The sequence below is a fragment of the Cetorhinus maximus genome, chromosome 14 (genome assembly GCF_964194155.1).
Source record: "Cetorhinus maximus chromosome 14, sCetMax3.hap1.1, whole genome shotgun sequence".
Lineage (NCBI taxonomy): Eukaryota > Metazoa > Chordata > Chondrichthyes > Lamniformes > Cetorhinidae > Cetorhinus > Cetorhinus maximus.
In genome coordinates this window covers 42,394,512-42,409,904 of record NC_135892.1, presented here as the reverse complement: position 1 = coordinate 42,409,904, position 15,393 = coordinate 42,394,512, and the positions used below count along the sequence as shown (strand labels likewise).

The following is a 15,393-nucleotide window of genomic DNA, read 5'->3' as shown; positions in this document are numbered from 1 at the left end:
GGGCTGGCTGTTCTGATCCCTGGTCCAGCTTCCTTTATGCTTCCAGAAAATGATCTCTGGATTTTGGATCCCACGAGGGTTCCACAAAAGACTGTTCCATCTGCAACTGTGCAAGGGCAGGCCTGGTCATTTGGAGAGGAGGCAGCATATTAGATACTGGTTGGGAGTGGGGAGTGCACAAGAGTCATGGGAGCTCATCGAGTGGAATTCCCACTTCCACATTGTCTTCCACCATCACCCACTCCAGGGCCAGCTTGCGACCTTGTAAAGCTGCAGTTTTTGCTTCAGGCAGCAGAAATGTTGGCAGCCATAGATTGTATGGCTTTGGCCAGGGCCTGCATGGGCTGATTAGAGTTCCATGGAGACGGCTACTGTAGCCAAGGAAGTCATCCTTGCAGTGGTCTCGAACATCAACCCACAAATGTTTGAGCTGGACACTTCCATCTTATGTGCAGCTGTGGACAGTAGGTCTGGCCATTATCTCGCTAACCCTCTCGCATTCTCCTTTTCATCAATGGCCCATGGATCAGGATCTGTCTGCTGACGCTGATTCTCCACAACTGTTTCTACCAGAACACTGCTTGTTCTCACTTGTAAACTGTGATTTCTGAGGTGAAATCCCATCTAATTCCCACCAGGACACATGAAGTGCTTGCATTTGTACTGGTGCCTGGCAAGCATGTTTCCTAAGATAGTGCATCCTCAGAAGGGATCAGCTCTTCTGAGGAAATGTTGTCTGAAAGACCAGTCTACTGCTCTTCATGTTTGCCCTGGAGGGGAAGAGAGATGGACATGATTTAGGCAATGAAACGTAAAACGTTTCAGCACGATTAAGGTGACCATATTTCATTTAATGCTGAAACCAAGTCAATGTGACCTGGTCTTGTCTGAGTGCAGGTCATAGATAATTAATGTCGCCACTAGGATGTAGGCGAATTTGAAACTGTGCTCACCTTTCCTGACTGGTTAGGTAATTAAACCACTTCCTGCACTGAATCTAGAAATGAACACTATAATTCTGCTGTTGGCCTCCTCAGTCCATTCTAGCAATGCCATCTTGTTCACAGCAGCAAGTTTTATCTTGCCATCGAATGGGAACAGTGCCTCCTTCCTGGTCTTTACTGCACCAAGCATGGTGAGACCACATCTGGAATACTGTGTGCTGTTTTGGTCTCCATATTTAAAGAAGGATATACATGCATTAGAGGCTATACGGCAAAGGCTCACTAAATCAGTCTCTGGGTTGAGAGGGTCGTCCTATGATAAGAAACTAAGTAAATTGGGCCTATATTCTCTGGAGAGGCAATCGCATTGAAACATACAAGATTCTGAAGAGGCTTGACAGGGTAGATGCTGAGAGATTGTTTCCATTATTCAGGGAATCTAGAATACATGGGCAGAGTCTCAGGAATAGGGGCCAATCAGTTAGGACTGGGAGGAGGTGAAATTACTTCACTCAAAGGTAACAAATCTTTGGACTTCTCTACCCAAGAATGTTGTGAATACTCCACTGTTGAATACGTTTAAGGCTGAGATAGACAGATTCTTGGTCTCTCAGGGAATCAGGGATATGGGGAGCGTACATAACAGTGAGTGACAGCCCAAGATGGGCCATAATCATATTGAATGGCGGAACAGGCTTGACAGGCAGTGTGGTTCTTCTCCTGCTCTTATTTCTCGTGTTTCTGCGTGCATCAAGTGATGCTTCATTGAAGTGGGGCATAGTCATTGACTGTCCTGACTACATCTGCAAATCTTTTCCTCTTTCCTAAAGTACTCCCAACTCCTCCAAATTTCATCTTTACATTGATTTAAATAGTTGAGGTAAAATTTTGACATGCAAGGGTACTCATCACGCACATTCATGTGCATTGGAGATGTGCAAGCTGGAAGTAAAATGATGATGAAATAGCTCTGTTAAAATCAGACATTTCCCGTGAATTTCTGCTTTCTGCACTTGCTATTGCCAGACCGCACCCTACACTCAAATGCTATCTTGCGCATTAATATCAACGTCACTCAGTCTCCAGCACAGAAACAGGCCATTTGGCCCAAATAGTCTATGCTGGGTGTTTATGCTTCACAAACCTCCTCCTACCCCTTTTCATCTAACCATATCAGCATATCATAGCATTACATATCCTTTTATTCCTTTTCCCTCATGCGCTTCCCCAGCTTTCTCTTAAATGATTGTGCTATTCACCTGAACTACTACTTGTGTTCTCCGTTTTTTTATATTCTTCCATGCAATGTGGCCACTGCTGGAAAGGCAGCATTTATTGTCCATCCCTAATTGCTCTCGAGAAAGTGGTGGTAAGTCACCTTCCTGAATTGCTGCAGTTCATGTGGCGTTGATACTCCCACAATGATAAGTAGGGAGTTTCAGGATTTTGACCAGTACACACTGCAGTGCCAGTGGTGGAGCCACTGGTAAATCATGTTAAAAAGCCATACAGATTTGATATTTTTTTTTTTTAAACAGGATTCATCTAATTTCAATAGGAACGACTTTTTAAGCAAGGTTTATTTGATTTGTTCATTGAAAACAATGTAAAAAGTCTGATTAACTGTCAAAATATTTAAAAGTAAGATTACTATTATTGAAAAAATTGATTACACAAATCCATCTTAACACTTAAAGGATCCTTTCTGGTGTGGGCCTCCTCAATAAGTATTCGCAGAATGGAAATACCAGACGTAAATTTTGTGTGTGTGAATTGTTTGCTGTTCACAGGCAATTAGCCCCAAATTCTCACATGTTCCATATCTGCTGTTCAAATCTGCAGTTTGGTGATCGAAGTTGCAGGCCTCAGGAGTAGGATAGATTAGCTCAACACATTTTACAGAATACAGTTCGAGTGCACTCCAGAAGTTGCTGGCACTTGCCAATGTGCAATAATGGCAAACGCTGAACCTGTCACTGTTATCGACACTGCAAAATCTGGGCCACAGAATTTACAGCACCAAAACATGCCATTCAGCCCAACTGGTCTATGCCGTTGTTTATGCTCCACATGAGCCTCCATTGAACCCCATCAGCATATCCTTCTATTCCTTTCTCCCTCATGTATTTATTAAGCTTTCCCTTAAATATATCTACACTCTTAAAATTACTGCATTACAAATGGTAGTAATTTTTACACTCTTAATGACCCTCTTGTTAAAGAAATTTCTCCCGAATTCCTTATTGCATTTATCAGTGACAACCTTATATTCAAGATGCCTAGTTTTGGACTCTCCTATAAGTGGAAACATCATCTTTATATCTGCCATATTAAAACTCCTTCATAATTTTAAAGACCTCTATTGAGTCACTCCTCAACCTTCTGTTTTGTCTGGGATACTTGCAAAAAATGAAGAACAGTTCAAATGGCTACTAGTTCTTTTGAATATAAAGCAGATCAAGAGGAGAGGCAACAATCTGAAAAAGCGAGTTCTTATTGAAGAGCTGGAAATACAGAATTCCCAACAACCAAAGTAAATTTACTAATTACTGCTTCAGCAGTAAGGCACTTGCACCAAGGTGAAACCTATTATAAACCAGGTCTAATCAAATGAGCTTATCATACAATAGGTACTCATTAAGGGCTGGAATTTCTCTCACTTCAAGCAAGCTGCCCATTCTCTATAATCAACTGAACTTCTTGCAATTTATTCCATCTTTTCCTCATGGGGGTCAGTTAGCTTAGTTGGCTGGGCGGCTGGTTTGTGATGCAGAGTGATGCCAATTGTGCGGGTTCAATTCCCATACTGGCTGAGGGCAGCCATGAAGGCTCTACCTTCTCAACCTCATCCCCTTGTCTGAGGTGTGGTGACCCTCGGGTTAAACTCGCCGCCAGCCGTTGAGCCAACTGAGCTAACCGACATATGTTTTTCAACATAAATCACGGGCAATAAATATGATAAATTACACATTGAATAGCAGGTACAAGTGTAAATCACACGGATTTACTAGGCAGTCAACTCAGCATATAAGACACCAGTTTCAGCCACAAAGTTCTTCAAAACTCTGAACTTCGTCAGGTAGAATTCCAGCTCTTTTCTTCAAAGATCCAAAGTTTCTCATTTGACAGTAGCTCCCAATAAACCTGAGTTCCTTGAGTACAATCTTCACCAAAATGGAGTGCTTCTCCAGAACCTCCTTGGCTCTCTTTACAGCCTTCTTGATGGCATGGATCCACCAGTCTGAACCCTCAGTAACAACCCTGTGCACTGCATGGCTGAGTTTGGTCAGTCAATTACTTTAACTAGCACAAACAGCTGCAGCAACCTTGTATTGCCTATTGCCAGCATGTGGATCAAGCCTTCATTTTCTTCAGTCTTCTTGCACTACATCGCTGGGTGATGTGAATTCAGATGGCCCTCTGTCTTTTATCTAGTTTCAACCAGTTTCCCTAGAAACCCAAAGTTTCAGTTTCCCTTTCAGCAAGTGTATGACTCAAAACGATACAGGTTTTGAAACCAGGGTCACTGCACCCAACAGAACACGTGACAAGTCATCTGTTCAGACAACAGCTCGCACGCGCTCCTCCACTGGTCCTGCAAACTGCGGATTTCATTTCTCTTTATCGTCAGGTACCATGCCCTAAGAGGCCCTTGGCAATCATGGACTTCCAAGTGTTTGTCCATGGTTACGCTTGGCAAGGCACTTTTGTGATATGCTGATGCCTTCTATAGGTTCTGGCTGACCAGAAGGCTCTCCTGCTTTTACTGCCTGCCATAGGTGTATCAGAAGGATTTGCAGGTTGACAATCAAGCTGTTTGGTCATGTCATGGATGCACCTTCTGTGGCCATCAAGTCTGAAGTGGGACACAAACCCAGAGCTTCTGGCTCAGGGGTAGGGATGCAACCCACTGCACCACAAGACCCCTGACCCCTCCCACCCCAACAGATTCCATTACACAATTCAAACCAAATCAGCTGCAGATATAGATTTTCTGGACATGAATCTAAATGTTGGAATGTTCTGCTTTGAAGAACTATTTGCTTGCTGTACACTGAAATGAACATTGAGCTATGCCTGTACCTGTGCAATGTAACATTGGATCGTAACTTCCGATTGAGTGGCAATTGAGTCGATTGCTACTCCGCTTGAAAGTTCTTACCTGTAAATCCAGCTGATCCTCTAACCCAACCTTCCAACTCAGGCTGGGTGTGATTTGGGCAGTGCAGCACGTCCCTGGGGCCTGGCATCGAGGGCTGTAGAGTTGAAGGTAAGAAGCCAGGCTCCCGTTTTTATAGCACTAACTGCCGCAAACCAGGTAAGTTTAAAGGACAAGCCAAGTTTAAAAGGCTTTGACAAGGTAAGTGTCTAAGTTAACTGGATAGGGTTTTGGGTGGGACGTCATGTGAGGTCAGGCCTTGGGAAGGGAGGGGAGAGAAGAACTGGGCCTTGGGGCAGGGGATTGGGTGGGGGGGGGGGAAAAGAAAGAAGAAACGACCCCTGGAGGTCTGAGAGTCCAGTAGGGGAAGGGGAAGGATACAGTCGGTGTGTTTGCGGGGGGGTTCCCTGGGGCTTTGGGGTTGGGAGGGGAGTCCTGTGGGGTGCGCACAGTGTGGGTCTGAACAATAGTTACCCAGAAGCTAGAAGTGGTTTTAATTCTTCCAACTTTTTCTGGGTAACTATTGATGTAACACAGTCGGAACCATTTGATTTAAATCACAATTTTTGGATGGTTCCCAGTGCAGGGCAATTGCCCTAGGGAAGTTTGCTCTTCCCTGGCAATTGCCACTCAATCCTTACCTAGGAACCTCTGGGGGATGGTTCCCCAGCACATCTTGAAATTACACCCCAGATACAATGCCCTGGAGCTCAGAAATTATGGCCCAGTATTGCTCACAGTTCAATGAATCATTTCCCTCATCATTTTCAGTTTGCACCCGAGTGCACAGTGTATTAAATGAAAATGGTTACCATTATTCATATTTTCTTAAGACAAAATAAGCATTTTTTTCCCTGATCCTTCATTGTTAATCAAAAAGAACCAGTACGTAAGGAAAGAGTTGATAGAAATCTCTCGGCTGGATGTATTGCTCACACTCCATTGCCAATAAACAAAACAAACTCGTTGGTATCGTCTAAGTGCAATGCCAAGTGGTGTAGGCAACCATGGTCTTCCAAACTTTCTGATCATAGCAATAGTAGATGACGCTGTTGTTGTAGTTCTGGTTAAGCCAGTCTTTAATGTGCCTTTCTGCTTCCTTCATCGTCGGCCTCTTGCTCTTCTGTTAATCATTCCGGTGGTGATTATGCATTCCAACCCTTCTGCATGGATAACATGTCCGAAGAACTGCATTTGTCTTCTTCTGATGTTATTGGAGTTCTCTTGTTCTTCTGACCTTATTCAGTACTTCAATAGTTCTTTTCTCCACCCAGCTTACCCTTCCAGGCAACACATTTCAAAGTGTTGATTTTCTTTCCCTCCTGGCATGAATCTTCCAGCATTGCCAATGCACACAAAGATTCTCCCGACCCGATGCTGCTGCGCATTTCTTCCAGGAAACGCGCAGTGCAGCGTATTCTGGGGAACTCCACCGGAGCAGGGTAGAATTGGGGAAGAGAGGACACGCCCCTTTTTTATGGCACTAGCTGCTGTAAGTTCATTTAAAGGTCCAGTCTTTGAGGGTGGATGAGTGGGGGAGGCGGGTAGCTGCATTGGGGGAATGGGGGTGGGGGGGGGTATGGTGGTGGAGAAGAAAGAAAATGGGTAGTTGTGGGATAGTCAGGTGGGTTGGGGTGTGGTTAGGTCAGAGGGGTAGTCGGTTGGGGAGGGGGTAGTCATGTCAGGTCAAGTCAGGGGGCAGTCGGATGGTTGAAGGAGTGTAGTCTGGTTGCGGGGTAGTCGGGTCTGATTGGGAGGGGGGTTGGGGTGGAGGAGAAATAGTCAGATGGTCAGGCTCAGAGTGAGAGACATTCACGCAAGATCCCTGGCAGCAGGGGAATTGCCCATCGGAAGTTTAAATTTCCATGCAAGTCCACACATCGCGACTCCACAGGGTCCTGACACTTGTCTTCCGTCATATGTTCAGTCTCTGGTAATCCAGATCCTCTTTCCCAATGCTCCAAGCTTCACATCTATAATTTATTACTGACAGACAACACAATATGGCACATGGATTCTCAATTCAAGACTTAAGCTGACATTTCTTACAATGTTGCTTAATTTTGTAAAAACACTTTTGGCTTGTCCAGTCCTTTTTCCGATTTGAATACTGCTTTTGACATCAAATGTTACTGTGCTTCCTAGATAGTTGGATTGATTGATGTGTTCTAACTTGCTTTCATTCATTGCAACGTTGCATACTGGAATATCCTCTCTCTTTGTTATTACCATAGTGTATGTTTTCTTGTAGTTGAGTTTAAGCCTGTATCTACCATTTTCCTTTACAACTGCATCAATTAATTTTTGGACGCCTCCTCCATTTGTTGCTAGAAGTACAGCATCACCGGCAAAGCAGAAATTAGATGAGTTTATTTGTGCATTACTGACTACATGTTCTCAGCTTAGTTACATTTTCATTCTATGTTTATTTTATCTCAAATATTCATCTTCCTTCCCTTCTGCACCAAAAGCTAATGCCACAAGTAAGCAGCAAACCATCAATTGCTACGTCCTCTTGTTAATTCTTAAGTGAAAACAACAACCTGAATGTAGGTTCCTTTAATATATAGCATCCCACAGAACTTCACAGATGCACAATCATGCAAAACTGGATGCTGAACCAAACGAGGTGTTAGGAAAGATGGCCAAAAGCTTAGCTAAAGAGATTGGTTTTAAGAAAAGTCTTAAAAATATGAAAATTATTTGAGATGCACTGAAGATGGTCCTGTGGTCTTCCCAATGTTTGACAAGAAGAAATCGTGACTGCCCAAGATTAGTTGTTAGACAAGCAATCAGACAACAATGGATTTAGAGAAATTAAGAGACATGGTGGAGAAGTAGAGTGAAAAGTTGTCAGGGGACATGTGGGTGCTGATTTTCCACTGATGGTCCCAACTGAAATGGCAGGATGTGTAGTGGGTTGGGAACCCAGTAACAGCTGCAGTGGGTTTTGTCATAGCTGTTTAACTGAGTCAAAGAATTAGCATCCCATTTCCAGCTGGGATGACACAGCAAATCTTATCAAAGGAGGATTTCTCATTAAAGGGCCCCCAGCATGGGTTAGAATGGCTGAACAGAGGATGCAGCAACCACAAGAATGAGAGGAAACCTGAGCAGGATGCCTGCCCTGGGTCTCTCATTCTTACTTGTTGGGGCATCTGAATGACTGAAGTGAGGTGCTGTTTCCCATGGATGGGTGGAAGAGGCCAACCTCTCCAGCCAAGCATGCATGCATCAAATAGGCCAACAAAGTCACCAGCAAGAGTGTGGTCCCTCCAACCTGAAGACAGTGCACCAAGAGGATCCAGGACCTCAGAAGGATAGGAAAGGCAAGTGGCACAACACTTTCAGGTGTGAAGCCCCACACTCTGACTTTTCCACACTCCTCAGAACATTCATTCCTCTCCCTCTAGGAACCTCACATCGCCATCTGAACAGCCAACTCTTAAATGCACCCTCATCCTACTGTCCTTTTGCACCCGTACCTCACAGCCAACCTTCACAAATGTTTTCTTTCCCACCTCTCCACATAAACCAATCCTGACACTCATAACTCTCTGCTTTCTCTCAGTCCAGGGGAAGAAAACACACTACTTTGGGGAGAGGAAGAGGTCCTGGGGGTGGGGTGGGGGAGGTGGGTCTCCATTGACAGGCACCTTGACCGACCCCGACATTGCATACCCACCTGGTCCACTGGGAAGCAGGTCTTTTTCCAGGAGGCTGCAGATGTCAGCAAAGACCTCCCATGAAAGCCCCAGTCTCTTAATGCAAATATACATTTAAGAAGTGTTTGGATGTGCACTTGCGATACCATGGCATACAAGGCTATGGGCCTAGTGCTGGAAAATGGGATTAGAATAGTAAGGTAATTGTTTGACTGGCGCAGACTCGATGGGCCGAAGGGCCTTTTTCTGTGCTGTAGACTTCTATAACTATGTGGAGTGACTTGTTCCAATGCCTGTGGACCAAGTATTGAGGTTAACACAGCGGGAAGCAGGATTAGGAAAGTGAAGGAAGATGTGAGTGGAGAGTGATATAAGGTAGTGAGCAAAGGTGGCTTCATCTGTGGTCCGCACAATGAGAGTAGCAAGGTAATCTGAGGTGACAAAATCAAGGGGTTGGCCATGAATATGGATTAGGAAGTTTTAAGGGAGTTTAAGAGACAGTGAACTCAGGAGAATTTTTTTTGCTTTATTCTTTCATGGGATTGGGCATCACTGGCAAAGGCCAGCATTTGTTGCCCATCCCTAATTGCCTTGAAATGAGTGGTTGGTTGGTCATTTCAGAGGGCAGTTAAGAATCAACATTGCTGTGGATCTGGAGTCACATGTAGGCCAGATCAGGTAAGGGTGGCAAATTTCCTTCCCTACAGGGTGTTAGCGAACTAGATGGGCTTTTACAACAATAGTTTCATGGTCGCCATTACTGAGACTAGCTTTATAATTCCAGATGTATTAATTGAATTTAAATTCCACCAGCTGCAGTAGTAGGATTTGAACCCATGTCTGGCCTCTGGATTACTTGTTCATTGACATTACCACCATGCCACTGTCATGCCCACCACTGGGTATGATAAATTGAGAAGTAAGTTGAAATCACCAATGATGTAGAGTTGTTTGATGCAGAGGCTCAGGGAGGAAAGGAGAGAAGATATCCTGGTGAGATTTTTATGGCACTGTGAGGCAGAAATAGCTCAGTCAGGAGAGTGTTAAATTGATGATCTGAAGGTTCCTTGTTCAATCCCATTGCTCGGCAATTTCAATTCCTTGAGGGGGCCAATTTCAACAGGGTAAGAATGGATCTGGCCCAGATAAGTAGGAATCAAAGAATAGAAACATAGAAAATAGAAGCAGGAGTAGGCCATTCGGCCCTTCGAGCCTGCTCCACCATTCATTATGATCATGGCTGATCAACTCAATAGCCTGCTCCCACTTTCTCCCCATATCCTTTGATCCCTTTCGCCCCAAGAGCTATGTCTAACTCCTTCTTGAAAACATACAATGTTTTGACCTCAACTACTTTCTGTAGCAGCAAATTCCACAGGCTCACCACTCTCTGGGTGAAGAAATTTCTCCTCATCTCAGTCCTAAATGGTCTACCCCGTATCCTCAGACCGTGACCCCTGGTTCTGGACTCCCCCACCTTCGGGAACATATCCTTCCTGCATCTACCCTGTCTAGTCCTGTTAGAATTTTATAGGTTTCCATGAGATCCCCCCTCATTCTTCTGAACTCCAGCGAATATAATCCTAACCGACTCAATCTCTCCTCATATGTCAGTCCCGCCATCCCAGGAATCAGTCTGGTAAACCTTCGCTGCACTTCCTCTATAGCAAGAACATCCTCCCTCAGATAAGGAGACCAAAACTGCACACAATATTCCAGGTGTGGTCTCACCAAGGCCCTGTATAATTACAGCAAGACAGCCCTGCTCCTGTACTCGAATCCTCTCGCTATGAAGGCCAACATACCATTTGCCTTCTTTACCGCCTGCTGCACCTGCTTACCTTCAGCGACTGGTGTACGAGGACACCCAGGTCTCGTTGCACATTCCCCTCTCTCAATTTATAGCCATTCAGATAATAATCTGCCTTCCTGTTTTTGCTACCAAAGTGGATAACCTCATATCTACCCACATTATACTGCATCTGCCATGCATATGCCCATTCACTCAGCTTGTCCAAATCACATTGAAGCATCTCTGCATCCTCCTCTCAGCTCACCCTCCCACCCAGCTTTGTCTCATCTGCAAATTTGGAGATATTACATTTAGTTCCTCATCTAAATCATTAATATATATTGTGAATAGCTTGGGTCCCAGCACTGATCCCTCCGGTACCCCACTAGTCACTGCCTGCCATTCGGAAAAAGACCCATTTATTCCTACTCTTTGTTTCCTGTCTGCCAACCAGTTTTCTATCCATCTCAATACACTAGCCCCAATCCCATGTGCTTTAATTTTACACGCCAATCTCTTATGTGGAACTTTGTCAAAAGCCTTCTGAAAGTCCAAATAAACCACATCCACTGCCTCCCCCTCATCAACTCTACTAGTTACATCCTCAAAAAAATTCCAGTAGATTTGTCAAGCATGATTTCCCTTTCGTAAATCCATGCTGGCTCTGTCCGATTCTGCCACTGTTTTCCAAGTGCTCAGCTATTAAATCTTTAATAATGGACTCTAGAATTTTCCCCATTGCCGACGTCAGGCTGACTGGTCTATAATTCCCTGTTTTCTCTCTACCTCCCTTTTTAAATAATGGGTTTACATTAGCTACCCTCCAATCTGTAGGAACTGTTCCAGAGTCTATAGAATCTCGGAAGATGACCACCAATGCATCCACTATTTCTAGGGCCACTTCCTTAAGTACTCTGGGATATAGATTATCAGGCCCTGGGGATTTATCGGCCTTCAATCCCATCAATTTCCCCAACACCATTTCCCTACTAATATTGATTTCTTTCAGTTCCTCCCTCTCACTAAACCCTGTGTTCCCCAACATTCCTGGTATGTTATTTGTGTCCTCCTTTGTGAAGACAGAACCAAAGTATGTATTTAGTTGGTCAGCGTTTCTTTGTTCCCCCATTATAAATTCCCCAGTTCCTGACTGTAAGGGACCTACATTTGTCTTCACCAATCTTTTTCTCTTCACATACCTAATATGATAGCCGATGAGGATGAGAATGCCAGGCAAAACTGCAACAAAACAATGGGCTGCCTTTAAAGAGATAGTTTAGGTACAGTCAAGCTACATACCCATGAGGGGGAAAAGGTAGGGCAAATGAAGATAGAGTTCCCTGGATGACAAGTGAGATAGAGTGTAAGATGAAGCAGAAAAAGAGGGGAGGTATTATAAATGTCAGGTTGATAATAAAAGCGAGAACCAGGCTGAATATAGAAAGTTCAGAGGGGAAGTGATAAAGGAAAGAGAAACAGAGTGTACGAGAAGACTAGCAGCTAACATAAAAGGGAATCCAAGTCTTCTTTAGGCGTATTAATAATAAAAGTGTGGTAAAATGAGGAGTGGTGCCCATTTAGGACCAAAAAGAAGATTTTTCAAGGAGGCAGAGCATATGACTGAGGTGTTAAGTGAGTACTTTGGATCGGTCTTTACCAACGATGATGCTTCCAAAGTCACAGTGGAGGAGGAGCTGGTTGAGACACTGGATGGGGCAAAAATTGATAAAGAGGAGGTATTAGAAAGGTTGATTGTTCTTAAAATTGATAAGTCATCAAGACCAAATCGGATGCATTAGAGGATACGGAGAGAAGCAAGGGTGGAAATTGCAGAGGCACTGGCTATAATCTTCTAATCCACTTTAGAAAAAGGGATGGTGCCAGAGGATTAGTGAATTGCAAATGTCCCACCCTTGTTCCAAAAAGACTAAAAAAAGCCCAGCAACTGCAGGCTAACCAGTTTCTCCTTAGTGAGGGAAAAGCTTTTAGAAATGATAATCTGGGTCAAATTTAACCGTCACTTGGACAATTGTGGATTAATTAAGGAAAGTCATGCTGGATTTGTTAAGAGCGAATCATGTTCAACTAACTTGCTGGAACTTTTTTGTGATAAGAGGGTTGATGAGGGTAACGCGGTTGATGTGTACATAACTTCCAAAAGGAACTTGATAAAGTGCCATATAACTGGCTTTCCAGTAAAGTTGAAGCCCATGGAATAAAAGTGGAAGCATAGTTAACAAAGTAGCTGAGTAACAGGAAATGAGTAGCAGCAGTGAACAGTTGCTTTTTGGACTGGTGGAAGGTATACAGTGGGGTTCCCCGTGAGTTAGTACTAAGGCAGGGATTTTCTGGCCCTGCCCATCACCTGGATCTTCCAGTCCCGCCGAAAGTCTATGGACTTTTGGCTGGCCTGCTGCATCCCCTGTGGCGGATCCCACCCTTAGACCACTGTTTTTCGTGAGCGATATTAAAGACCTAGACTTGGGCGTACAGGGCACCATTTCAATGTTTGCGAATGACACAAAACTTGGAAATGTTGTGAACTGTTAGAATGACAGAGATGGAGTTCAAGGGGACATAGACAGGCTGGTGGAATGGGTGGATACATGGCAGATGAAATTTAATGGACAGAAGTGCAAAGTGATACATTTTGGGAGGAAGAATGAGGAGAGATGATATAAAACAAAAGAATAAATTCTAAAGGGTGTGCAGGAGCAGAAGGATCCAGGGACATATGTGCACAAGTCATTGAACAGGACAAATGGCAGGACACATTGAGAAAGCGGTTAATAAGGCACGCAGAGTCCTGGACTTTATAAATAAAGGCATGGAGTACAAAAACAAGGAGGTTATGGTGAACCTTTATAAAACATTGGTTCATGGAGAATTATGTCCAATTCTAGGCACAACACTTTTAAGGAAGGATATGAAGGCATTAGAGAGGATGCAGAAAAGATTTACAAGAATTGTTCCTGGGATGAAGGACTTTAGGTATGAGATCAGACTGGAGAAGCTGATGCTGTTTTCCTTAGAGAAGAGAAGGTTGGGAAGAGATTTGATAGAGGTGTTCAAAATCATGCGCGGTGATTGACTCTTAACTGTTCCCATTGGTGAAAGGTCAACTTGAACCACTGTAGTCCATGTGATGTAGGTATACTTACAGTGGTTTGATACAACTGAGTGGCTTGCTAGATCATTCAGAGGATAGATAAGAGTCAACCACATTGCTGTGGGTCTGGAGTCACATGTAGCCCAGACTGGCTAAGTATTGCAGGTTTTCTTTCCTAAAAAGGACATTAATGAACCGGATGGGTTTTTGCGGCAACCCAGCAGTTCCATGATTGTTATTAATGAGACTAACAATTTATTCCAGATTTATAAATTAATTGAATTTAAATTCCCCAGGTCCCATTGTGGGATTTGAACTCATGACTCCAGAGCATTAGTCAAGGCCTCTGGATTTCTAGTCAGTAACATTACCACAGGAACAAAACTTTACATCCAGGAACTTTGTACTGGAAAGGAAATAAAATTGAAATTGGGGAATTGTTTTCAACAGTTGACAATGCCCTCAGTTTGCCACATCATAGTACTTAATGTAAGTGAGCATTACATGCAAAAAAATCAAGACTAGTTTAAACTTGAGCCATTTTCACATTTGTATAATTGGAACCTTGGAGGCAGCTCCTCCCAAGTACATTCTGATGGTTTAAAGCAAACATAATTCTCTCCTGGTGGATACAACTCATTTTGCTATTAACAACTATTAATGCAGGTTTTCTTTGAAACTCTTCCTGTTTCATGAAGATGGTTGTGGTTGTTGGAGGTCAATCATCTCAGCTCCAGGACATCACTGCTGGAGTTCCTCAGGGTATGTGCTCGGCCCAACCATCTTCAGCTGCTTCATCAATGACCTTCCTTCCATCATAGGGTCAGAAGTGGGGATGTTCGCTGATGATTGCACAATGTTCAGCACCATTCGCGACTTCTCAGATACTGAGGTAGTCCATGTCCAAATGCAGCAAGACCTGGACAATATCCAAGCTTGGGCTGACAAGTGGCAAGTAACATTCATGCTACACAAGTGCCAAACAATGACCATCTCCAACAAGAGAGAATCCAACCATCGCCCCTTGACATTCAATGGCATTTACATCACTGAATCCCGCCACTATCAACATCCTGGGGGTTACCATTGACCAAAAAATGAGCTGGACTAGCCATATAAATATTGTGGCTACAAGAGCAGGTCAGAGGCTAGGGATCACGTGGCAAGTAACTCACCTCCTGACTCCCCAAAGCCTGTCCAACATCCACAAGGCACCAGTCACAAGTCAGGAGTGTGATGGGATACTCCCCACATGCCTGGATGAGTGCAGCTCCAACAACATTCAAAAAGCTTGACACCATCCATGACAAAGCAGCCTGTTTGAATGGCACCCCATCCACAAACATTCACTCTGTCCACCACCGATGCACAGTGGCAGCAATGTGTACCATCTACAAGATGTATTGCAGGAGCTCACCAAGGCCCAATCGCCCAAACCTACGACCTGTACCATCTAGGAGGACAAGGGCAGCAGATACATGGGAACACCACCATCTGGAAGTTCCCCTTCAAGCCACTCACCACCCTGACTTGGAAATGTAACACTGCTCCTTCACTGTCGCTGGGTCAAAATCCTGGAACTCCCTCCCTAACAGCACTGTAGGTTTAAGAAGGCAGCTCACCACCACCTTCTCAAGGGCAATTAGGGAATTACAATAAATGCTGGCCTAGCTAGCAATGCTCACGTCCCATTAATGAATTTTTAAAGAAATTGTATAAACCCT

The 15,393-nt window shown here is 44.0% G+C and overlaps 1 protein-coding gene across 2 annotated transcripts in view; it reads right to left on the bottom strand.

Moving 5' to 3' along the window:
* tmem242 (transmembrane protein 242) overlaps positions 1 to 15,393 on the bottom strand; it is a 39,074-nt gene that overhangs the window by 10,941 nt on the left and 12,740 nt on the right. The window lies entirely within an intron of this gene.